General features: G+C 38.5%; 1 protein-coding gene across 39 annotated transcripts in view; it reads left to right on the top strand.

The window, feature by feature from the left end:
• Positions 1-24,214, top strand: part of Rims1 (regulating synaptic membrane exocytosis 1) — a 499,782-nt gene that overhangs the window by 283,513 nt on the left and 192,055 nt on the right. For 5 of the 39 annotated variants that reach the window (XM_036167468.1, XM_036167463.1, XM_036167462.1 and 2 more), the window contains exon 1: positions 21,419-21,519. The exons of 30 other annotated variants lie outside the window; for them this stretch is intronic. The gene's annotated coding sequence lies outside the window, so the exon portion shown is untranslated. Of the gene's footprint in view, positions 1-21,418; positions 21,520-22,111; positions 22,146-24,214 lie in introns of those variants that run through there. 4 more of the 39 variants (XM_036167458.1, XM_036167464.1, XM_036167457.1 and 1 more) reach the window with 3 other exon arrangements.

Genomic DNA, 24,214 nt, shown 5'->3' with positions numbered 1-24,214 from the left:
CATAACAGTGTCTAAAGTTGTAGTGACCATAACATAATTACCTGTGTCTGACATCCACAGAGAAGGGGAAAAAAGCTGTTTTCTATGCCATAGGCCCTAGTGGGATAAGCAAGAGAAGGACTATCTGTGAGGAGGTTTCTTGGGGAACAGTGGATGTTATGTTATGCATTTCAGAGTCAGAGGGAGTCAATCACCAGTGCATGATTTAAAGGGACAGTGAGAGACATAGTTACAGTTGTCTTGTCCCATTGTAAATTTCACAATTGAGATAAATATTTGGCACGATACCTAGTGTATTATAACTACTTAATATATTGTCATATTGATCCATTGACATTATTGCTTATATATAAATGGACACTGTCGCCTTTTAAAATTTCTATCAAGTGTATAGTTATCACAGACTATGGATATACTTAAAAATATGTATGTCCCATTTCCTCACAGAGTTTACATTTTTTTGAGGGCATAGACAATACATAACTATAGTTGGCTGTGGTAATACATGACTGTAGTCCTGGGACTTGGAGGTTGAAGTTGAAGGACTGTGAGTTGAGGCTAGTCTACTCCATATAGAAAGACTACGGCCCATCCATTCTACACAGTGAGACCCTTGAGCATGCTCAAGGCACTGGGTTGATTCCCAGCACTGCAATAATACTAAGTCTACTATATAATGTATTACAATCATATTGTTTCCCTTCCTCCAAATATTCTTAGATCCCTTCCATTTCCTACCCACCCAAATTAATCTTACTAGTGTTCTCTCTCTCTCTCTCTCTCTCTCTCTCTCTCTCCACCCTCAAAAATTTGTAAGACAAATATCACAACAAAACAAAAAGCACACTCCAGGGCATTAGGGCCTGCCCTGGAGTGAGGTTGATATCCAGTGATACTCGATTGGAGAAAACTAATTTTCTCTTTCCCAGAAGGTGTCAATTGCAAATAGCTTCTTGGTTAGGTGTGGGACACTGTGTCTACTTTCCCTTTCCATGCTGGGATTTTGTCTGGCTGTCCATGCTGTCACAGTTTCTGTGAGCTCATATGTGCATCAGCCCCATTGTGTCTGGAGGATGCTCTTTCCTTGAAGTCATTTGCTACCTCTGGCTCATAGAATTTTTATGGCCTGTCTTCAGCATATATCCCTCACCCTTGACTGGAGGGATTTGATAAAGACATTCCATTTTGGTCTCAGTGCTCCAAAGTATCTAAATGTTCATGTGTTGTCAAGCAGGATTAATGGGGTCTTCGGGTGCCAGCCCCTAAGGCCCCTTTCAGGGTCCAAGAAAGATGCTACAATTGAAACCTGAGGATCTGAGGGTGAAGGAATGAATCACTTCACACTGTTCTTCTCTGCATGTCTTTTTATCCTCACCTTAGTTCTAATTCTCTATCCTAATTGTCTATAATTTCTTAGCTCTAATTCTCTGTTCCTAATTCCTCCTATCATCTTCATCTAGCCTGAAACTTGTATTTACAGGAGACCGGAAACACTAGAAAAAATTACAAGAGTTACCTCTCATTGGTCAAAAGCACATTCCTAGGGTAAGCGATAAGGGCAGAGCCATTTACCACAGCAACTCAAAGTTTCAATGTTACTGGTGACCAGAGGGAGGAGGCACAGTGCCCAGTGAGACAAGCTTTGAGACGTAGGTCTATTGTCATCAGACTTGGCAAGTGAAGAATTGGCATGCTTTTCTTAGGGTGCTTTGCATAGTAACCTTGGTTAGATACCCGCATCTCTGACCTTGTGCATAACAGCAAAATTTTAAACTTGTGATCTATTTACAAAGTCCTTTAGTCTAGTTTGAACTTGCTGTGAGGCAAAAGCAAGCTAATTGTGTGCAGTTTGTGTTAGACTTGGGAGAGATTGTTATTTTCTTGTGTTAGTCTGAGCAAGAGGAACAAAGCAGGCTTTAAGTATCTACAGTACATGTGAGACAATAGATCTGGCTATGAAGCATCTCCTAGTAGATTTTCTATATATCAAAATTGTATGGCTTATGAAAAGTCATCTTCCTGACCATCCATGGATATACATGTGCCCATAAGATTGAGATGAAATAATGAGATTACATATATACATCTCATGAAAATGCATGGTAATGGGGAGATATCTTAGCTGTTATTGCACAAGAAATTACAGATGGAAGCAACAGCATTCAGAGTCAGTGGCCTGTAAGCCTTGCCTGATAGGGTACCTCATCTGAGAATCATTCCTCTGGTGGGTGGACATCTGAATTTATCAATTGCTGTAAGCTGTATTTGCGTCTTGGCCTACAATAGCTCCTGACAATGGCTGCTGACATAGCACAGTTATATATCTCTTTTCTCATAGGTTATGGATATTAGCCAGTATAAGTATTTCTACACAGATGAGAAGGGGAAAGCAGTTAACTCAATCTTGATTTTTAGATTGCTCTTAAATTTCAATGAAATGTGTAATATATTTCAGTTGCCAGGAGCTCAAGTGAACATTTGTGATGTCTATGGGTAAAGAGAGGCTGAGATGGTGTCATCCCTGAGAAAAGAAAGAAATGGAACCAGTTTGGGGATGAGCAAACATTGTTGCTTTGTTCTGGGGGGGTTAAGCCACTTATTCTAGCAAGGAACTTAATGTGGAAGTTCTAAGTCAAAAGGAGTTGGAAGAAGGGGCTTGATCTCATCTTTGCTTTATGTGAACAATGCAATGCAATTTCTTTATTCCTTTGAGTGTGTGTGTGTGTGTGTGTGTGTGTGTGTGTGTGTGTGTGTGTGTGAACTTTTTTATTTTATGTATTATGTTTCTTTTGTGTTCCACCAAGTGGTTTTTTTTTTTTTTTAGTTTATTCTTTAATTTATTTTATGAACTTAAACAGGAAAGACCTTATCTTAGGATGGCAATTGGACAGTTGGAGACATTGACATGAGCATTACTACCCAAGCGCTTTACTTGTCTGATTTCTTTTTGTTAATACAAATCACACAGAAAAGGGAAGAGAGACCAGTGGCGTTGATGAGGGAAAGGTGACTATGATTCTCCCCTTAACCTGTACCAGTGAGTGAGGATGACTTCATTCAGGTGCTGGCTGCTTTGTTTAGAGGAGGGAGGGATATGAGAGAGGTAACCAAGAGAAAGCTGAGATATGAGAGGTGGAGATCTAAAATGGATATGGAATGGGCCTCAACTACTTAATCATATGTGAAATTTAAATCTTTGGAAGAGATTGGAAGACCATAACTCTGTCTCTCTGTCTGTCTGTTTCTGTCTCTGTCTTTCTCTCTGGTGTCACACCATTCCTAATTTCTAATAATATATTGAGAAAGATGTGTAAATCATAAAGAAGGCTAGACTTTTAGTTTCAGATTTTGCTTGATACATAAGTATCTTCCAGAAAATCACCTTGATTCTAAAATCAGAATTATGAATAAAAATGAATTCTATAAAGAGGAAAGAAACTCTATAAAAAGGAAAGAATTTAAATCTTTACATTTAACATAATTGTATCCCATAATATTTCTTCCCAAATTAATCCTCAGCTAGGGATATTAGTCATTTAGTAGTGTCTGATATAAGTTTCTGTTCTTGACTCAGGAAAACTAAATTAACATCTGCACTACATCCTTAAAAATAAACGTACAATATTTGCATGTGATAACTGTATCAATATAGAACATCTTAAAAATAAGTAACTACCAGCCATTTGAAGGGGAAATATTTGTGCTTCCAAGTCCATGGAGAAAAATGTTTGTTTACTGTTGAAGATTTCATTGCCACCTATTTTACCTCACTGAGGCATTCTTAAGAATCCTTGTAAAATGCAGAATCATACTGCAGTGTTCTGACCCATTTTATCCAGTGAATGAAAAGGTTGTCCTCACTTTTGGTTCAATTTAGCAGAATCATAAGATCTCAGAAGCGAAAGATACTCTGTCCATTCACACCCTCCTGGATGGAGAAGGGCATGTGGGTGTTCAGAGCTTCCCAGCTCCATGCCCTTGAGGCTTCTTGCTTGTCCTAGCTCTTCAAGCATGGAACACATTTTGCTTCTAATGCCAGCCTTAAGGTTTGAGAAGTGTTTATTGTCAGCCTTGTCCTGCTTGTTGTCCATGGAACAGTGTGCCTCTTGTGCTTCTACCGGATTTCTGAGATCTAGTATGGAATTTGAATCTTGTTCTGGTCATTACTCATGCCCCTAGACTGACTGGGTTGAGTCTGACTCTGTTCAAGACCTTCTAACCAAAGTTTGGTTTGCAATCTATGATCCATGTCCAGGATTGAGAGGCTCCATCTCCAGCTGCTGTTGTCAGCCATTGATGGGGATTATCATATTAGAAATCCAAATATACCTTCCGTATTATTCTTTGTATAATGCGTGGTAGCTCTGATACCCTGCCATTCCGGATTTAATGTTTATTGTCTAGGACCATCTTTTTTGGCTGTCTGGTTTTATCTACTTCCTACTCATTGGTGGTGATGGTTCCTCTTCCTTCCTTCCTTCCTTCCTTCCTTCCTTCCTTCCTTTCTTCCTTCCTTCCTTTCTTTCTTTCTTTATTTCCTCCTTTCCTCCCTCCCTCCCTCCCTCCCTTCTTCCTTCCTTCCTTCCTTCCTTCCTTTCTTTCTTCCTTTCTTTCTTTCTTTCTTTCCTTTTGTCCTCCTCATCCTCTTTTTTCTCCTTCTTCATCTCCTTCCTCCTCTTCTTCCCCCTCTTCCATCTCCTCCTTCTTCCTTTTGCATTCCAACTGCCATGTCCAAATTTAGTTTCCAAATACTAAGACTGCTATCTACAAGATGAAATTGAGGTTGTATTAGCCTCTTAGAACTGTACAGAAGTACCAATGATATGGTGGTTTAAACAATAAAAAAATATATTTTCTCACAGTTGGAGGTCGTAAGTCCCAGATGAAGGTACAGATATGGGGAGAGTCACTTTCCCTGACCTATGTTTGACTCTTCCTGTGTTTTTATGTTACTTTCCTCACTGTGTATCTATGTATTCATTTCTGTTTTTTCTAAAGATATTAGTCTCATGTGTTCACAATCCTTCACAATGTCTTCATTGTAATTTCTTCTCATCCTTAAAGGTGGTCTAAGACAGTAGCATTGGGATTTCGGTGAGTATGGAAAATATCAGATTCCGTGACAGTGACAGTGCAAACACTTGAGAAAAACAGGTTAAAGTGAGGAGTTATTTTGACCCAAGTTATCAGTGGTGTCACTCAGTCTGTAGTCCCAAGTTCTATTGATTTGGGGCCCAAAATGAGGAAGAATGTATTATTAGGAGTTTGTAGCAGTGGCTGCTCAGCTCCTGGCAAAAAGGAAGGGGCTGAGAAGGAAAGAGATAGAGAATGAGGATGAATAAATATTTATATTATAGGATTTTTTTACTCTAACTTCCATATGCCATCTTAGCCACTTGCCCATGGGACAGTGTCACCCAAATTTAAGACAGGTCTTCTCCCTTGGTTAATCCTTGGCAAATACCTTCAGAGACACACCTAGTTATATAAGTGCTAATCTTAGAGATGCATCTCAATCCTCTTGAAAACCAAGCTGTCTGGCTATTTGTCTGATACTCAAATGTATTTGCTTAAACAATAGCAATTTAACACTTGCCCCCAAAAGTTCCATGTCCATCTAATTGCAAATTAATTTCTCCAAGAGTTCCTTTGTTATTTTTTAAAATACTGATGATAATGATATATGAGTATATCTGCTATGGCATGGATATGGAGGTCACAGGACACAGTTGTGAAATAAGTTCTTTCCTTCTTCAGTTATGTGGGTTTCAGGTATTGAACTCAGTTGACAAGCTTACTTGGTAAGTGCCTTTACTCGATGATCCATCTCACTAGTCTCAAGTCCCCTATATTCTGAAGAGTCCCTATGTCATTCAAAAGTTGAAAAATCAAAGTCTCCTCTGAGCCTAAAGGCTAATGCTTGCGAGTCTCTGTAAAAAATAAAACAAGTCACTTACTTTCAGTGTACAATGGCATGGAGTGTGTATTTCCATTCAAACATGGAGGAATCATTTTATGTTTGAGCCAGGGTTATAGTTTGGCTGTGAAATGTGTCCCCATAGGCACATACAATTTCATTCTTGATCCCAGATCATAAAGCTTATTCATGAGGTTATTAAACCTTTGAGACTGTGTACCTACTAAGAGAAGTAGATCATCCACTGAGAGGGAGCTTGGAAGAGTATAGTTTGCTCTGGCTCTAACTTGAATTCTGTCTCTCATCCACACCATAGGAGAAGCTACTGCCATAAGATCCTCCTGCAGCAGTCTGACCTGAGACCACAGTTATGGGTCCCCCATCATGACAGATTGTAGGAACCAAAATGTGTCTTTCCTACTTTAAGTTACTTCAGGTATTTTCTTATAGGGATGACAAAGTAACTTACATTATTAGTCTTCTTCACTATGACCAAATAAAGTGGACATAACTTTAAAACAAAATTCTTTACTGTTGCTCACAGTTTGAGATATTTTGGGTTGTGGTTGGCATGGCCTATCTATGCTTGAGACCTGAGGCAACGGTGCACATTGAGGAGGTAGGAACATACAGCAAAAGGTACATGATGGAAGGGAAAATATGGAGGGGAGGATCAATCAATTGATCGATCAGTCGAAGGAGATATCTAAGAGGTTTTTTTTTTTCTCATTTTTCTTTCTGTATTCGTATCAAATCAGTAGTGTGAGTCACTATACTGGGTACATGTCAGGCCAAACAACTTCAAAATCAAGGGCAACCATAACAGTATCATAGTAAGTTTTTCTCATTAATAAGTAACATACTTATTTGGACATATGTGTGCCTGGGGAAGAGATAAAAAAGTAGTTCAAATTATGCTTAGGGAATAAAATAGTATAAATATTCATCTGTATTTTAGAACTCCAGCCCAACACTTGGACTTCATTTTCTAACAGTCTAGCGGAAGTAGATTCTGCCTAGGGTGCTTGAGACTTCTCAAAGGTGATCAAGAAACAGAGCAGTGGCCTTTAAAATGCTTGAAACAGGGGGTTGTAAAGATGGCCCAGTGGTTATCAATGCATACTTCATTTGCAGTTCGGTTCCCAGCATCCATGTTGAGTGTCTCCCAGAAGCCTGTAACTCTAGCTTCAGGAGAGCTGATGACTTCCTTCTGTCCTTTCTGGGAACATCACATGCACACAGATACACATAAACACACACACAATAAGAAAAAAATTAAAAAATATAATTTGGGGAACAGAAACTTTTAAGTGACCCAACTTTGATGTAAGAATAGAGGATCATTCCATGCAGTATGTTTATTGTTTTCATAATTTATCATTCCAGTCAGTTGGGAGGTAGAATGCCTACTGGATGAAATCTGAACTGTCAGTCCTTTCTCTTCCCAACATAGTCCAAGCCTGCCTATCTTGAGCCCCACCTTTCTCAGAACCCTGTTCTTGCCAACTGATGAGTCCTCCTTTCCTGACTTTCACATTTATCACTGCCTTCTGTCTCAGTTTCTTGACAGCATTCTGCCCCTGACAGTGCCTCCCTGTTCCAGGACTCAACTTTCATTTCTTTCCTGAAGTATCTAGTTTTGCTCTTAATGTTTTTATTTTTATTTTTTTTTGTGTGTGTGTATCCAGAGGGAAATATATCATAAATTTGAGTGGGTGTATTATTTTTCTATACTTATGTTCAGTTTTACTAATGAGACTGCTTTCAAGTTGCTTACATAGAAATACAGTTTTCAAAGATGAAATAATTTTTAACCTGTAAAGATAAAAACACTACTGTGAATAATTGAGTATGAAAACAATAATTTTGCCACCTTTTAATTCTTGGTGTATCCCTCTAGTTTATTGATTTAATGCATTTAGGAAAAAGTACAGCAGACAATAAGTACTGGTATGTTAAATGACAGCAAATTAAATTTGAAGTGTTGCTTACTGGTAAATCATTTGCTCAGCATGCAGGAGTCCTTACTTTCTAGTTTCAGGATTGTGTTTCTTTATTTTATTACTTGGAAATCAAATTTTTTGAACTATAAAAAAGGAACTGTGATATTTCTGCCATTAAATATTTACTTAGTCAAATTTACTTAGTAGAAAAATTAACTCTCAGGTTGGGGATTTAGCTCAGTGGTAGAGTATTTGCCTAGCAAGCGCAAGGCCCTGGGTTCGGTCCTCAGCTAAAAAAAAAAAAAAAAGAAAGAAGGAAAGAAAAGTTAACTATCCATAGGTAAACTTATAGCACGCATTACAGAAGGGCACTACTCTTAGAATTAAAAAAAAGATATAAAACAGCCTCAGTAGTGTAACATCAAAAATAACACAAAACTTAGTGTGAACCGACTGGTAACTGAATGGTAAGAAAGAAAGGAAGTTGGAAATAAAATTGGCATAATATCCCAAAAGAACAGAGAACAAACAGTAGATTTAGGGTTGCAGAGTACTGATTTTTTTTTTTTTTGAGAAATTATGAATTATGTTGGAGAGTATGGACCTTTAGGAAGTTGTCCATTAAAATAAACAGGTAAGACTATGTATTTCTCAGTAAATGGGGAGTTGAAATTATCTTGGGAACTGCTCAAACTCAAGTAAACCTTCTTGAAGGCTCATTTTTCTCTTTCATGGACTGCTTTCCTATTTCCTGACCTCCTCTACTCCTGCTTCCTAAATATTCATATATGGAAATCAGAAAAGCTGGGCCCCACATGTGGAGAGAATATACAGTGTTTGTCTTTGTGACCCTTTGTCCCCTTACTTAACAGGATATTTACAGTCCTGTCATTAAGGCTGCTTACAGCTCCTCCTTTCCAATTTTATTTTTGTTCTTGGTAGACTATGAACTGTATTGATTCTTCCGGTGAAAGGTTAGGAATAGTAAAATGCCGTTGATTAATGATCATCTTTTAAGTAATCATATCTTGGGGCATATAGTCCGTGCTTTGACTCCTCCAAAGTTTTCTGTACTGCATCACAAAGATGCAGACACAGTCCTGGGAGATGAACATGAGCCTCTCCCAGCCCTGTTGAGTGGAGGAACTTTGGTCAGGGAGAACTTCCCATTGCCAAGGCTGAGGCAACTCATTCCAGTCTCCCTGTTGGTGAACCACTATTGACTGTTCTCTGGATTTTAACTCAGTATCCATCTTACCTACATGCTTTTGAATGACAATTTTAAAATATGCTTTTTGCTTCAATTAGAGGACAAATAATTATGTGTGTGTTTATATTCTGAAAATCTCACCATTTATCAAGAAGAAAAAATTTAAAAGTAACTAAGGGAAGAACAAATAAATACCAGTCCCCCCTCCCCCCAATTTAGACCCAGTGTAAGCTGGAGAAAACATTATTCTATGTATGATTTACTTGTGAGGGTCTTAGTTACTTCTCCCATTGCTATAGTAAAACACTCCGGCAAAAAGCAACTTAAAGGAGAAAGGACTTGGTTTTAAGTACAGTTTGAGGTTTCAGGCCATTGTGCAGCAATGTTACAGTGGCAGAAGCACTGGGTTCCAATCCACAGCCAAAACGCTGAGAGTCAATGTTGCTCACACAGCTAGACTTCTTCTTGTTCAGTCTACCACTCCCGCATAGAAAATGATGCTTCCCAGTTAGGGTGGCTCTTCCTGCCTAAATTAACCAGTCAAAGTAACCCCTTACAGACATGCCAGGACATTTATCACTTTTAGGCTGATCAGTATTAACCATCATGGCAAGTCAGTTACAGTTACCTTGGGCAGAGGTATCAGTAGTCACTTTTCTGTTTCTGTGATAAAACAAGGATGTCCAAGGCAACTCATAGAAGGATAGGTTTTGTTGTGGTTTGCAGTTCCAGAGGGATCCATCCATCACCATCATAGCAGGGAGCATGGCATCAGGTAGGCAGGCTTGGCACTGGAGCTGAGAACTCACATCCTGATACACAAATGGGAAGCAAAGAATGCACTGGAAATACATTGACACCGCTTATTCTTCACAAGCAGTTCTACCAACTGGGATCCAGTATGCAAACACATAAACATTTGGGGTCCATTCTCATTCAAACCACCATATTCCACTCCCTGGACTCCATAGGATGTGACCCTGTTATAATGCAAAATGCACTTAGTCAACTTCAGAAGTCCCACAGTCTTTTAGACTCAACAAAAGTTCAAAGTTCAAAAGCTCTTCTAAGACTGGAGGCAAGCTCTTAGCTGTTATCCCCTGTAAGAATCCAAAAGCAAATTACATACTTCTAACAATCAATGACACAGCATACACAATGCCATTCCAAAAGAAATGAGTGGGGAAATGTTGAGGAAATACTGGGAGAAAGCAAGGTTGAAGCAGCAAGAAAACTCCAAATCCTCAGCACCAACTCCAATGTCAAAAGGTTTTGCTGGCTCCATCCATCAGACTTCGCTGCATGCAACACACAGCACACTCTTGAGCTCCTTCCATTCCCTGTGTGCAGCTCTCCTTAGTAGATATTCCATGACTCTGGTGGCACTTCTTATTTGTGGTTTGAGCTGTGAGCCCTCAGCTGTTCCCAGTGCCATGCCTTGAGTCCACCATCATAGACTGAAGCTCTCTAACATCTTGGGGTCTCCAGTGCAATCTAGGCATCACTTTCATAGCTTCAAGCAGTGGGCTCTCAGGGTCTCTCGCGGAGAGTTTCATGCAAGGATAGCACTGCCACATATTGCCTAGCCTCAGTGTCTCTCCTTATCCACAGAGGTAGATAGACAAACCCTTTTTTTCTTGTATCCTTTGTGACTCTAGAGCCAGAACTGTATGGGCAACACTGCAAATTTTGGCTGCCTACTTGAAATGGAGGCTGGCTCTTTGAATTAAAGTTGCAGAAAATTTCCTTTCTGTTGTTTTTAGGAGTAGAAATTCTTCATAACCCTTTGTCTTTTACAAGTTGGAAGTTAGGTGATGGGTGATACTGTTCTGTATGCTGTGAATATGTGTTGCTCTGATAGGTTGATAAATAAAGATGTTTATTTATGGTGAAGCAGAATAAGGTTAGGCGAGACATTCTAACTAGAGAGAGAGGAAGGAGAAAGACAGAGCAGGGAGATGCTGCTAGCTGCTGGTAGGAGCAGCAAGATGTAAAGTGCCGGTAAGCCACAGGCCACATGGAAAAATATAGATTTATAGAAATAGGTTAATATAAGATATAAGAGCTATCTCGCAAGAAGCCTGCCATGGCTACAGTTTAAAAATAATATAAGCCACTATGTGTTTACTCAGGGCTGAGCAGCTGCAGGACTGGGCAGGACACAGAAAAAATTCTACTACAGTTGGACAGAAAGGGATCTTTCTCTGAAGTCACTGCTCCTTTTGTTCCAATGTTGATCTGGCCTCCCCTTAATATCCTTATTTACTTCATCATATTGAATTTCCTGGTGCTCTTTTTTTCTTCAAACTGCACATTTTGAATTTACTTTTGCCCCATTTTCTCTTATTCATTGTAGATCTACATATGAGTAATTACTAATAACCATGCCACAGAGTGAATATTAAGCCTTCTTGACATTTCCTCCACCAAAGAAATGAGTCCAGTAATTTTTTCTTTATCTTTGGGTAAATTCTTAGGACATGGCCAGAAAGCAGAAAGAGCATTTGGCAAAATATGACAGGAATGGCCTGTAGTCCAGTTGCTATTTAAAGTCTTTGCTGTCCACATGGCTCTTAGCACTATGATCTTCTAACTTCTTTCTAGGATGACCCATTAATTTCTGCATACAGCAGTGTGATTTTTTTCATCAAAAGTCTCAAAGTCTTCCACATTTATTCAAAACCAAAATCAAAACACCCAAATACAATAAAAAGAAAAGAAAAAATAACCTGAAAACAAACAACACAAACCAAAACCGCATAATTAGATTTGTCACAGCAATACTCCATATGAGGTATCAGCTTCTATATTAGTGACTTTTCTGTTTCTGTGATGAAACACAGTGACCACAGAAACTCATAGAAGGAGAGGTTTGATTGGAGTTTGTAGTTCCAGAGTGATCAGAGTCCATTACTCTCATAGTGGGGAATGTGGCAACAGGAGCCATGGCACAGCCTGAGTCTTTAGAAATTTCAGAGCCCACTCCAGTGACATACTTACTTCAATGCCACACCTCCTAATCCTTCCCAAACAGTTCCACCAACTAGGGACCAGTTATTCAAACCTATGAGCCTATGGAGGTCATTGTCATTCAAACCACCTTGGGAGAGTTCTATTCTGAGAAATCACTGAATGTGATTTATTTTGTTGAATACCTAAAAGATTTTAATGAGCTTCAAATAAGAAATGCTAGCACATAGATATAAAAAAATAAGCAGGAAGGAAAATACTGTATAGAAATAATTAGTGAAAACTTGAGTTTCTGTGTGGCATTCCTTCCATGCAGCAGTCTTATTCTCTTGTTCATGGTACATGTTCTTTGTAACTTACTATTTGAAATCTGTCATATTTTCCCCAACACTCATCTTTAGGTTCTTTAATCTGTGATTTTCTTAGTGAAGAAATACATTATGTCTGTGGCAATAGTAAGCCCAGTAACACAGTAATACAGAAAACACCATTGATCCAGTCAACATTTCTTGAATTATAGCCCAGCAAAGACAAATAGATGTATCCCTTTAATGGCTTTCACACATACAAATAACATTTAAAGATGCCAATATAGCAAGGAGAAAAAGCTAACCAGGGCACCGTTTGAATCTCTTTATAGCTTATAAGAATATGGTTGCCTAAGATGAATAGATAAAAAAAAATTAAATTCCACTGCAGAAATTTAAAAAGGAAGGATAAGGATGATGTTTAAAAAGGCATTGTTGAGTTTGTGTGAATGAAAAATTCCTAAGTTTCAGAAATGAAATATAAAAACAAGATGTGTATAATATAAAAAAAAAATGCGTAGGGTAAAGTTTAAGCACCTGGCTGTGGGTGACTCAGTACCCTTAATGACTAGGAGCTTGGAACTCAAAACCACATAGGGCCAGAAGAATTTTGTCCTCACATTTGTAGAAATAAAATGTCTGAGCATTGAGACTAACATTTCTTCCTAAGTCTAGGGCCTTTAAAAAGGGCTTTTTCTACAATGGAAGGAAGATGCATCTTAAAACTTCACAGACCTAAGATAAATACATAATTTGGTTTCTCACTGAGCCCTAGGTATAAGACATCAAAATTTCATTCTGTTCCCAAGGTGGATGTTTCAGATTGGATTTATTATGCAGACATTGTTCTATAAACCTAAAACAGGATATATATGCTCGATTTGACTTTGGACTGGTGTTATCTTGTTCTGTCATACCTTTCTGATTTAGCCCTAATGTGAAACTCTTCCAGTTCCCATGATGTTGCAGAGAATAGACAAAAGGGAAGGCAAGGTGCCCAAAACGTATATTTTATGGCTTTGTCAATTGGGCTCTTTTCTTTTTGACATGTTTTCTATTTTAAAGTGTTTATCTAGTTTCTCTCTCTCTCTCTCTCTCTCTCTCTCTCTCTCTCTCTCTCTCTGTGTGTGTGTGTGTGTGTGTGTGTGTGTGTGTGTGTGTGTGTGTGTGCACGTGCATGCATATGTGAGAAAGACACAGCGAACATTTGTGCTCATATGTATGTATGCTATATATAGTATAATTATTGAAACTAGACTACAGTTCACATAAAATACATTGCTTTGAATTGAATTGTGTGATAGAGCTCCTGGATGGCCTCAACTACACTGTCATTTTTTTCACCTTCCCTAAAATTTTCCAGGCTACACAATCTATAACCAGACGTTCTTCCAGTGTTCAAAGCTCCCTTATGGGGGACATGAAACCTGATGAACATAACTTGAAACCTTCTGTCTCAGAGAATTATAGACATGAACAATGCTCTAAATAAAATTAAAAAATTGAACTTATCAAATCCTGAAATTTCATCCTCCTGTCTTCAGAACTAAAGCTCTTCTCTCCTGCCATTGTTATTCTACAAAAGGTTGTTTTGAGTAGTCACTTAATTGCTTAGACATAGGTAATTTGAACTGCTTGTAATACGTCAGGTCGTTTTTCTTTCTTTCAGTCTGTATTTTATTTTATGTTTTGTAGCTTAGACTCAAGACATGTTAGTGTGGTCCTGTAGCATTGAATAAATAAATAAAAGACATTGATATCAAAGTGTGCACATGTGAGTCTGGATGCAGGGAGCTGGGCTGCTACTTTGAAAGCATGATCACAGACATTCCAGTGGCAGAGCAGGGCATGTGACAGACAGTGCCTGCTCTTAAAAAAACCACTGTAGCCTGATCCTGGACATTACCTCTAGATGGGTTAAAAACAGATCCAGGACTTTCTTGTCATTCCTATTAATTACCATATTTTTAACAGTTCAGAAAATTAGCAATGCAAACATATCCCCAACAGCTACTAATATAATTAGTTGCCAAAAAAAGAAAGAGAAGCATGTATGCTCAAATTTGTTTGACTAGTGTTAGTGGACTAACAATGTCCTTGATGCGCTACTTCTTGAAACCTTTAGTGTTGATATGCATTGAAACTGTTTTAGAAATGAATAGAACTTGCAGCCTGTTATGAACACAGTTAACTTGGGGTCCTTTCATTTTCATTAGTACCCACTAGTTGCTTCATAAACCAGTGTTCTGATATCAGAGCATGGCAGTATCCTATGGTTTCAGAAAAGGCCTCAGCCAGTAGCATATAGTGTGTTATACTTCATGGACATTCTCTGCTTCAGTTGTAAATCACTAAGAACACAGTCCATGTTGAACATGAAGTAGTTATTCTTCAGACCTAAGGAGATGGTGAACTAAAGCATTGTTAACATGGCTGGCTGTTGTTCCTGTTGATTTCAAACTCTGGCTGTGCTGTTGACTTGTTATGTGTGTCATCTGTGTTGCTGAAATATCACCTAATATTTCAAAGCAAAAAGCCCAGGCTGAATATTTTCTCTCTCTGTTCTAGTGCCTAATATTGTCAGTGTTCAGAATTTGGGCTTGATGAAAGAAGCCATCAGACCCATGCATGCAAAGAAACTTGGAAAGAATCACAGGACAGTGTCCATGTAGGGCTCTCCTTTGAAGACTTCCAGAGAAACATCAAAGATGAAAAATAGCCACGTGCTTTGGGTTTAGTTAATGAAACTGGCTCAAAATAAATACTAGGAATTTGAACTTATTTTTCTTTATAACGTTCTATATGTTTGTGTTTTACTGGTTGTAAAGATTAAAAATTTAACCAATAATCCTGTCTGTAAATATTAACAGTGATAGTATTTCCAAGGCAATGTGGTGTTAGCACAAATACAGATTCAAAGGCAATATCTTTATGTTTTCTTCCTACAGTGTGTCCTGCTCTGGTCCCTTAAGGGCCAGTGGGTTAATATAATACAGCATGGTTTAGAAATAGATATAGCCAAGCAATATAATAACAATGTGTTATAGCTGAACGACCAGTCTTGATTCTGCATCCCTACAAGCATATTCTTAAAATGAATTATCTAGGTACACTCATTTAAAACTGGCCGGCATGGGAAGGGAAGCTAATGAGCTTCTATGAAAACTTTCACTTTCAGTATTGAAAGTATTTATTTGATGTATTTATGTATTTATCCACGATCAAAAAAAATGTCAGAATTAGAACTTGAGAAAAATAGTTTTATATCCTGTTTCCTAACTTCATTATCTGAAGTTTCTCCTCATAATTCCCTTACATGTAGCTTTTCTTTTTCTTTTTTTCTTTGTGTTACACTTTACCCAAGTGCACACACTTTGCACATATATGTACACATATTATTGGCTAGATTCCATAAATGAGAGATAAAAATGTGAGTTTTTCTTTCTGAGGTTTTGTGATCTCACCTAATATAATACATTCTAAGTCATCCATTTTCCTGCAATTTTTTTAAACCTTCATTTTTCTTTAGGGTTGAATTGTATATGCTTTGGATCCAGTTAATATTGGTTTGTGGTATTTTTATTTATTTTCGAGTTTTTTTTTTTAACAATAAAGTTTATAAAACTAAAGGAAAAAAGTACTGAAAGAAAATCAAATAATTATACAGAGACAGTTTTTTTTTCCTTTAATAAAAACTGCTACAAAAAAAAAAAAAAAAAAAAAAAGCCGGGCAGTGGTGGAGCATGCCTGTAATCCCAGCACTTGGGAGGCAGAGGCTGGTGGATCTCTGTGAGTTCAAGGCCAGCCTGATCTAAAGAGCTAGTCCAGGACAGGCTCCAAAGCTACAGAGAAACCTTGTCTCAAAAAAACCAAAAAAACAAAAACAAAAACAAAAAAAAAACTGCCTGGTGTTTGTCTAGAAAGCAGAATATTTTTTTGTAAGACAGGACTGTGATCTGCAGAACACTTTACCTGAGTCCACTAGAGAAAAATAGAGATGAATTTTAACTTTTAAAAGTACTTGGGGACAGTTGGAAATAATAGGCTTGTGGTACACATTTCTTTCATTCTACTTTTCTCAAGACTTAGACGAACAGTACAGTATTTTAATAATTACTTTAAAATGTGCTGGGAAGAAATCAGGGATCTAGAGACCAGAGTTCTTTGAGAAGTACACTGATAAGCACTGCAGAGGAAAAGAACTAGGATGTGGTTACTGTGTCAACTTTCAAAGCAGTGACTTTTGTCTGTATACAATAGGCCCGATGTGTAATTTATGGCTGTCAAATTTGAACTAAAGTTTGATTTAAAAAGAAAAGTTTGATTAACTACTTGTGAATTTAATTTCAAGGATCGAAGAATCTTGTTATAGGGTAGGGCTAGAGAGGTGGCTCAAGGGTTAAGAACACTTGCTCTTCTTTCAGAAGATCAAAATTCAGATTCAGTACCTACATTAGTTCACTCAACAAACACTTATAACTCTAGCTGTTATCACTCAGGAGGCAGAGATCTGTCTGGATCTTTGTGAGTTCAAGGCCACACTGGAAACAGAGCCAGGCACTCACCTTTAATCCCAGGATTTGAGACCTCATGTCTTACTTAGTAAAGACACATGCCTTTAATCCCAGGAAGTGATGGCAGAAAGCAGAAAGATATATTAGGTTGGCCGTGGCTTGTTCTGCTTCTCTGATCTTTCAGTATTCACCCCAATATTGGGTTCAGTGTTTTTTTTTATATTAATAAAACCATTCAGCAATTTGTCCTACAAAAGAGAGAGAGAGAGAGAGAGAGAGAGAGAGAGAGAGAGAGAGAGAGAGAGAGAGAATGAGAGCAGACCAGCTTCCTGGAAGAGGTTTAGACCAATTGTGGCACCTGGAAAGGACACTTTCCAATCTGTTGAGCTGTCTGTATATGGTGCAGTGTGCTCCAGGTTCCAAGCTTTGTGAGCTCTCATCCATGCTGGGGTGGCCTTTGGCAATGCCACTGTCTATGAGTCATTTCTGCTCCTGTAAGAAACCCCTCAACCATATTCCTATAAGTAGCCCCAATAAAACTCAATGGTTCACCAAGTTGGACTTTGGTGGTACCCATACTTCAGGTTGTCATGGAATAGGTGTGTGTTGCTCCTCCCCAGGAAGAATTTTATCAAACAACTCTCCATCTTGAATGCTTTTCATACTTGCTGAGAAATGCATGAATATTCTTTAGGAACCATGAAATGTCATCAACTACAAGAGGTTTGTAACGTTTTAACTTTTATAATATCATTTATATTAAAATCCAAGAATAGTGTCAGCAGAAAAGCTACTGAATGTCATATGTACCTATTTGTTTTGGTGAAATAAATCACCAAGGTAGAAAAATATTTTTTATAACTTGGAGTCATGAATGTCATCTATCTAGATATCCAAATTTTCATCTTGGAAATGTTGCACTATTGAAACACATAGTATTATTAAAACATCTAGGGACATATATTTTTGAAGATTCCTTTGATAAGCAAATAAAACAAAAGGAACCTATTTTATATAGTCATATAATAAAAATACTATATATCAAATAACTGGCACATACACATACAGCCCAATTTCACTCATTACTTCAGGAAGTAATGCAAAAGTTTTTCTTTATAAATCTAATATAGAACCATAAGAAATGCTCCCATTTGATGCATTTTAATAGTCCTGAGAAAAAGCTGATGACTAATGCTTCCAGAAATCATCCTGTGGGCTAAAGGCCATTTCATTGTCATAAAAATCCTTTATTTAGCCCTTTCTACAAATAAGCCCACAGCAGGAGAAAGGACACTAGTTAAAGTAATTTGGGCGATAAGTAAACATAAGGAATGGCTAGGAGCATAGTGTCATCTGGCAGAGAGCTTATTTCCTGAATCCTGTGGATCTGCTTAAAACCCAGCAGAGATGCCAATATGCTTCTCCTCAGTAAATGCTACCAGTCTTCATACTACCAGGCCTGTGGAGGTTTGTGTGTTGGTATTTTATCCAACCACTCTTTTGGGTAGCTGCAAGGTGCCTGCCGTGACCTGAGTCAGTCATGCAAGGAGACTTTTCTGCACTCTCACCAAGGCTTTGCCTCCATTTCCATTTCCTTTTGCTCCTCTGGTTCAATGGTAGAAGCATGGTGATGGAGGAAGGCAACACAAGCTCTTTGCAGATAAGGTCTTAGGCAGCAGAGGATTGTCCTTCTTGGGCTGGATTTCCGTGCAAGGTGGCTATGATGTGTGCATCTGGGATTCCCATCTCCTCAGAAGGGTGGGAAGAACTGAGATCTGTTGATACTGAAGTGGGAGCAAGGGAGATCCAGCGATCAGGTGCTGGTGAGTCTGGAAAACAGTCATTTTGTCTTATTTTCTCTCTGAATGCACCCAAATCTATATTAAATAGCCTCATCATATCCATTTTTCTCTTGGTCTAAATATCCATGTGTATAAGTTACAGAGTAATTTTGTTGTGTTTTCCAAATGGAGCAACTCCTCCAGTTGTCCACTTTATCTCTAATCTGAAGTGAGATCATGGGGTTTCCAGCGTAGCCTGAAGGTTGTAAGACGCAGTCCTATTTATGATTTCTGTTCTCATGAACTAGTCAAGTAAAGATTTAAAGATTAGGAAGTCAGTGTTCTGTGAAACCAAAAACAATAATAAATTGTGTAATTGTGCATGGGTTTTGTATTTCAGTCAGTGTGTTCATGCTTCATAAGCTCAAGCTAATGCCAAGACTGAGGAACGTGACAAGGCAGTGTCATCATGGAAATCAATCCAACAATAGGAAGTTTGTGTCATGTTTTCAAAATAATGGATACTGGGGTTCAGAAAAGACAAAAACAAAACTCTGAAACAGTCACAGGCCTTTACTTAGTTTACAGTGCCACTAGGTTAAATAATCAAAATTGCTGATGATGTTAGTTTTGTCTGTTCTCTCTCAAAGGGAATCAGTGTGCTGGGCTCTGGGTAGCTGTGGAGTCACAGGTGAGGGTTAGTCTGTGGGGTCCGCCACCCAGAGGAATTCTTGTCACTCACAGTGGGAGGAGTTGTTTCAAATAAGAAATAATTGAAGTAAGTAAATATTGTTGGTATAAATTTCTAAATGAATAAAACAGTAACAGAGGGATTTTTTTTCTACTTGTGTGTTGTCAGCCCTCAGTGAGTGCCATCTGTCACTTTGCATGAGATTTATGCTATGCAGTATCCAGAAATGCCTGAAAGGCCATTTTCCAAAAAAAAAAAAAAAAAATCAACATTTTTTTTGTTTGGTTTTGTTTTCTAATATAGATTCTTTGTTTTTACTCTGTAAACTGGATGTTGTGCATACCATTTCAGGGGTCTGCTTTCTTTTTTAAGATTTTTTTTTGTTAGAAACAAAATGTGTTACCATTTGATAAATTTCCTAAGTCAAGGAAATTTAGGGAACTCAAGGAAATTAAACACAAATAATACCAATATATGAGATAGAATGAGGAATAAATATCAGATTAATAACATTGAAACTTGATTGACCATTTAAAGTTAGCACATACTAGGAGGTCCATAGGGTAAGAGAAAATAGGAACATAGACGTATGTAAGAGACAATCCTTTCAGCTTTTGCATAGAATCAGCAAGAGGTTTTAAATGTTTAATTTATTGACTGGACTTGTGAAATCTGTGGAAAGAAAACTCATGAATGTCTTTAACCACAGAAAATGAATAAATTGCTGAAAGTCTTGACTGTCCACTAGTCCTCATGCCTGGTGCTGTCCTGAGGTCTGTCTGAGACCATGCCTTTGTTGGTCTTCCTTGGGTCAGTAACATAGCAAGAGAAACAAGTTCAGCCAGCATGGGCCCTGAGCTCCACTCACTGCTGTAAAACAGTTTCCTATGGTCAGAATTGGGGAAGCAGACATGTAAGATGACAGACCCCACTAAACCAGCCCACTCCCCCTTTCCAACAAGCACATCGCCCTTGAGGGAAAAAAAGATAAGAACCTGGGCCCAGTTTGAAGTAAAAGTCAAAAACTTTGGCAGTCATTGTGTTGGTCCAGTGCAATTCCAAATAAAGAAAGCCAAGTTCAGATTCCAGGGCCCCATGCTTAAACTGCGTGACCTTGGACAAATTAATGAACTTTGCTAAGCCTCACTGGTTGTGTGTAACATAATTTTATCACATCCCTATAAAATAAATGAATTAAATAAAATTATGACAGTACTGTGTTTTGCATATAAAAGGCCTTCAATTAGTATGCATTGCCTTTTTTTCTTTTCCCGGCTATGATTTGGCTAATTTTTGACCGATGCCAATTTAAAGTGCACCTAGAGGTTTGTGAAAAGAAACGGAAATGTTCCCAAAGATCCCATGTGGGCCTAATGTACATTCTTTAAGAGGGATGTATATAAAGTAGTCAGTTTGTTAGAGACTGGTGTTTTTAAGTTGTTATCACAATTAAGAGTTGAATGCTGATGTTTTGTCAACTTATAGGGCTTTTTCAGGCAAGTTCATGTTGTTTAGGTAAACACAGCACATTTGTTTTAAATTAATGAGGGACTGTCCTGTTTCTTGCTGGGTTATCATTTAGCAGTTCGTATTATGAAACAAAGTAGAAGTGGCCACCATGTGTTTCTCCAGACCCTCCGGCATGGGTTAGAGGAATGTGTCAGTATCTGCTACTGCTTCTAGAGACTGAGCATTTTACCACCATTAAGTGTGACTGGGAAATTGTTTTCCAAGTGTTTCCTTTCTTTTGCTAGTGTTCCTATTGTTCCTCAATACAAATATGCTATGGATGGAGTAAATGTAGGTGGATGACAGATAAAATGATGATTTTGCCTTCATGACAATTCTGCTACACTATGGATCATATGACCATGGTCACCCATTTTTTAATATCACAAATATAAGCCATTCCTCTCCCCACCCCCTGGTTTCCTGTGTTTTTGTTTGTCCTTTTGCCCTCTGGAGAGGAGCCATTAGCAGTAGGTTGATCATACAGGAGAGTCTGAACAAGCAGTTTTCCTCTGTTCCCAACAGTCCCTCCTGTGCTTCAGCTTTATGTGCCCTGGTGAAGCTCCTGCCGCTGGGTGCCGTTCCTCATTTAGGAAAACTGCAGAGGAAATGATCTGTTACGTTGGGCTTGGCAGGACCATTTGCAGGGGTTGATAATGGAATCGAATTATTACAGGTGAGTTTGGGGGAAGGTATTTAAGTTAGCAAGGGTCTGGTCTAGTCCGGCCTTGGAGATCCCAGATATCACCATGAACTGTCTCTGAGAAAGGAACAGGAGGAGACCAAGAGCATCTGCCTGAGACTCTGTCCCTTACTAGCTTTCAGGGACCACCCAGTATTGTCTCTGGTGGCAGGGGAGAAGCAGCATCCATGTACTGCTTTAGGAAATGGTCAGTTGTGGGGCGAGGGGAGTGTACTGTCTGCTACTGTGGGAGTCACTTCAGCACAGCACAGAAGGGCACAGATGAATGCAGTAATCAATGAGAATCTGAGTGCTGCAGGGATCTGATCCGATGACAGCAGCACTTATGGCCTTGTTTAGTGTCACTATTGTGTAATGTTGGGCACTGCAAGCTCTAGGGGGGAAGTCATTGAGAGTGTAAGGACTGTGGGAAATTTTATTTAAATTTTGCATGTTGGTAGATTTTTCTTTTGAACTGTGTTGTGGGCTTTTGCCATCCTGGGCTGGAATTTAATGATTTGGTGTCAGTAACACTTACTTAACCATTCATTCCAATGCTGTTCATTGGCTTGCTGTGTTTCTGCAGCTTCTACTGCTTCATACTTTGCATTGAAGAACAGGTAAATGAAACTATGATATTAATCATAAGCTGAATCTAAAGCTAATGGGATTTGTTGTTGAATTATTCAAAAGGGTAACATATTAAGATGCATCATTTAGATTCTATCAGAGAGTGAGGAGTACTTTGCTTTGAAAATGGAAAGTACATAAATATATAATTTTCAAATGTAGATGATCATCCGGTTGCATTATGTGATGTCTTTCAAACTCTGAATGTATATCTGAAGTGCTCATTGAGTTCTGTGTATTCCAGTATTACATTTTTAACTCACAACTTGATGTATATATGTATAGTGTTAATTTAGGAGCATGTCTTTTCTGATTATTCAGAGATATTTTGTTTTCATTTTTTACTGAATTTCACAGAAGGCTTCAGTGCTTGGTCTTAAAAATAGAAAAATTGAAGCTGCATGTAGATAGTTCTTTTTAAGGGTTTAGGCTGCTGAGGCCTGGTTTCTCCTGATCCATAGTCAAGACTGTAGATCACTTCTGTGGACAGGCCTATGCTTTTGTGTGGTGTTAGGCTGTGAACTAAGAATGATGATCGTGTAGTGGTGGTGGTGGTCTGGGGGACACAGAATGCAGATACTCAATGGAAAGGAACAGCATCATCTTAGGGGTCAGAGATCTGAGTGTGTGACCTTGGGTATAAATAAACACCAACCTCTCCTGCTTTATCTTCTGCACTCAGAGAGGACTCTTCCCTGCTGTCAGTGGCAAAGGCATAGCAAGGTACTCAAGGTTGCCCCATGGGGACTTCTGTGCAGAAACAATACTGCTTTCAGACATTTAAAGGGATGTGGTTTCCTTAGTAACCCCCACTTCATCCCTTGGTTTGTAGCTGTGAGATTTTTGTAGAGGTTGAGAATAACTTTTAAAAAATTAAGCTGGTAAATCTCTTGGCTCCGTTGTAACTACTTATCCAAATAGGGACTGAGTATTGGTGGTATTCTTACACACTTTCTGTTAGGCTGCACTGTTGGGGAGGAAAAGGTGTCATGTGATTTGCTGCAATGTTTGAGTGCAGACAGGCACAGGGACCATCCTAGCAGGGCCACAAGCTGCCTGGCTGCTGTCTTGCCCCCCTCTCGGGTTCAGTGAATCTCTTATTAGAGACATTGTTATTTCTTCATAGTGAATGGTTTTTAAGAAGTCTACTTCCTGCTAGGGTCCAAGTTCAAAATCCAGAGGATCCCAAGCAGGGGGGAAAGTAGTATCTACATTCTACTCACAAGTTTAAACTAATCAGATAAGCCCTTTCGAATTAATGTTAAGAGTTTATTGTCAATTGAGCCACATATCAGTAGACTGACTTCTGATGGCTTGTTGATAAGGGTCACACATTTTGTGCTCATGGTCATGCTCATGTCTGTTACTCATAGACCTTTTACCATTATGAGAGCAAGCCTGAGGCAGGGCATGATTCATGGTTCTCTCTCTGTATATGCCTGACAGAGAGGAATGAAAAAAAAAATGTCGTGGCTGATTTCTCTGCCAAGCTCTGTGGAAGGGGAGTGATTTACAATTTCTACTCATAAACTTAGGAAGCTGGTAACTTTATTAGTAAAATCACTCTTCATTCCCTGGGGGGGTTACATGCTCCAGTATCTGTCAACTTCCTATTTTACGTGGTCCTGTTATTGAGTGGGTAACAGGATCTTGGAGAAGACAAATATTTTCATTTTGAAGTGCTGTGGACTATGGGGAATGCTGGAAGTCATTTGGAAAGAGCAGATTAAGTGCGATGATCAGAAGTTCCTAATCTCCCTTGTACTTCTCCACATACATTGATACTTTGAGCAAATGAAACAATGCATGTTCCTCTCAGGTTTCCAAGGCTGAAAAGAATGGACAGAAACATGCTACTTTATAAATGTACAGCAGTCAGTGAAAGAACTACTGGTTATTTTATGATATAATTATTTTAGAATGTCTTGAAATATTATTGTTCTTCTATGAGTTCTATGCTAGTTGGTTTTTTCAGAATTTGTAGATAACCTGCTTCAAGTAGACTGTCCCCTGCTGTTTAAGGGAATGGTCAGAATCAGAAGGTCAATTGTTTTGTGGG

Source organism: Onychomys torridus, chromosome 18 (assembly GCF_903995425.1).
Source record: "Onychomys torridus chromosome 18, mOncTor1.1, whole genome shotgun sequence".
In the NCBI taxonomy this organism is placed as follows: Eukaryota; Metazoa; Chordata; class Mammalia; order Rodentia; family Cricetidae; genus Onychomys; species Onychomys torridus.
The sequence above is the reverse complement of the archived record's forward strand: the minus strand, read 5'-3'. Positions and strand labels throughout refer to the sequence as shown.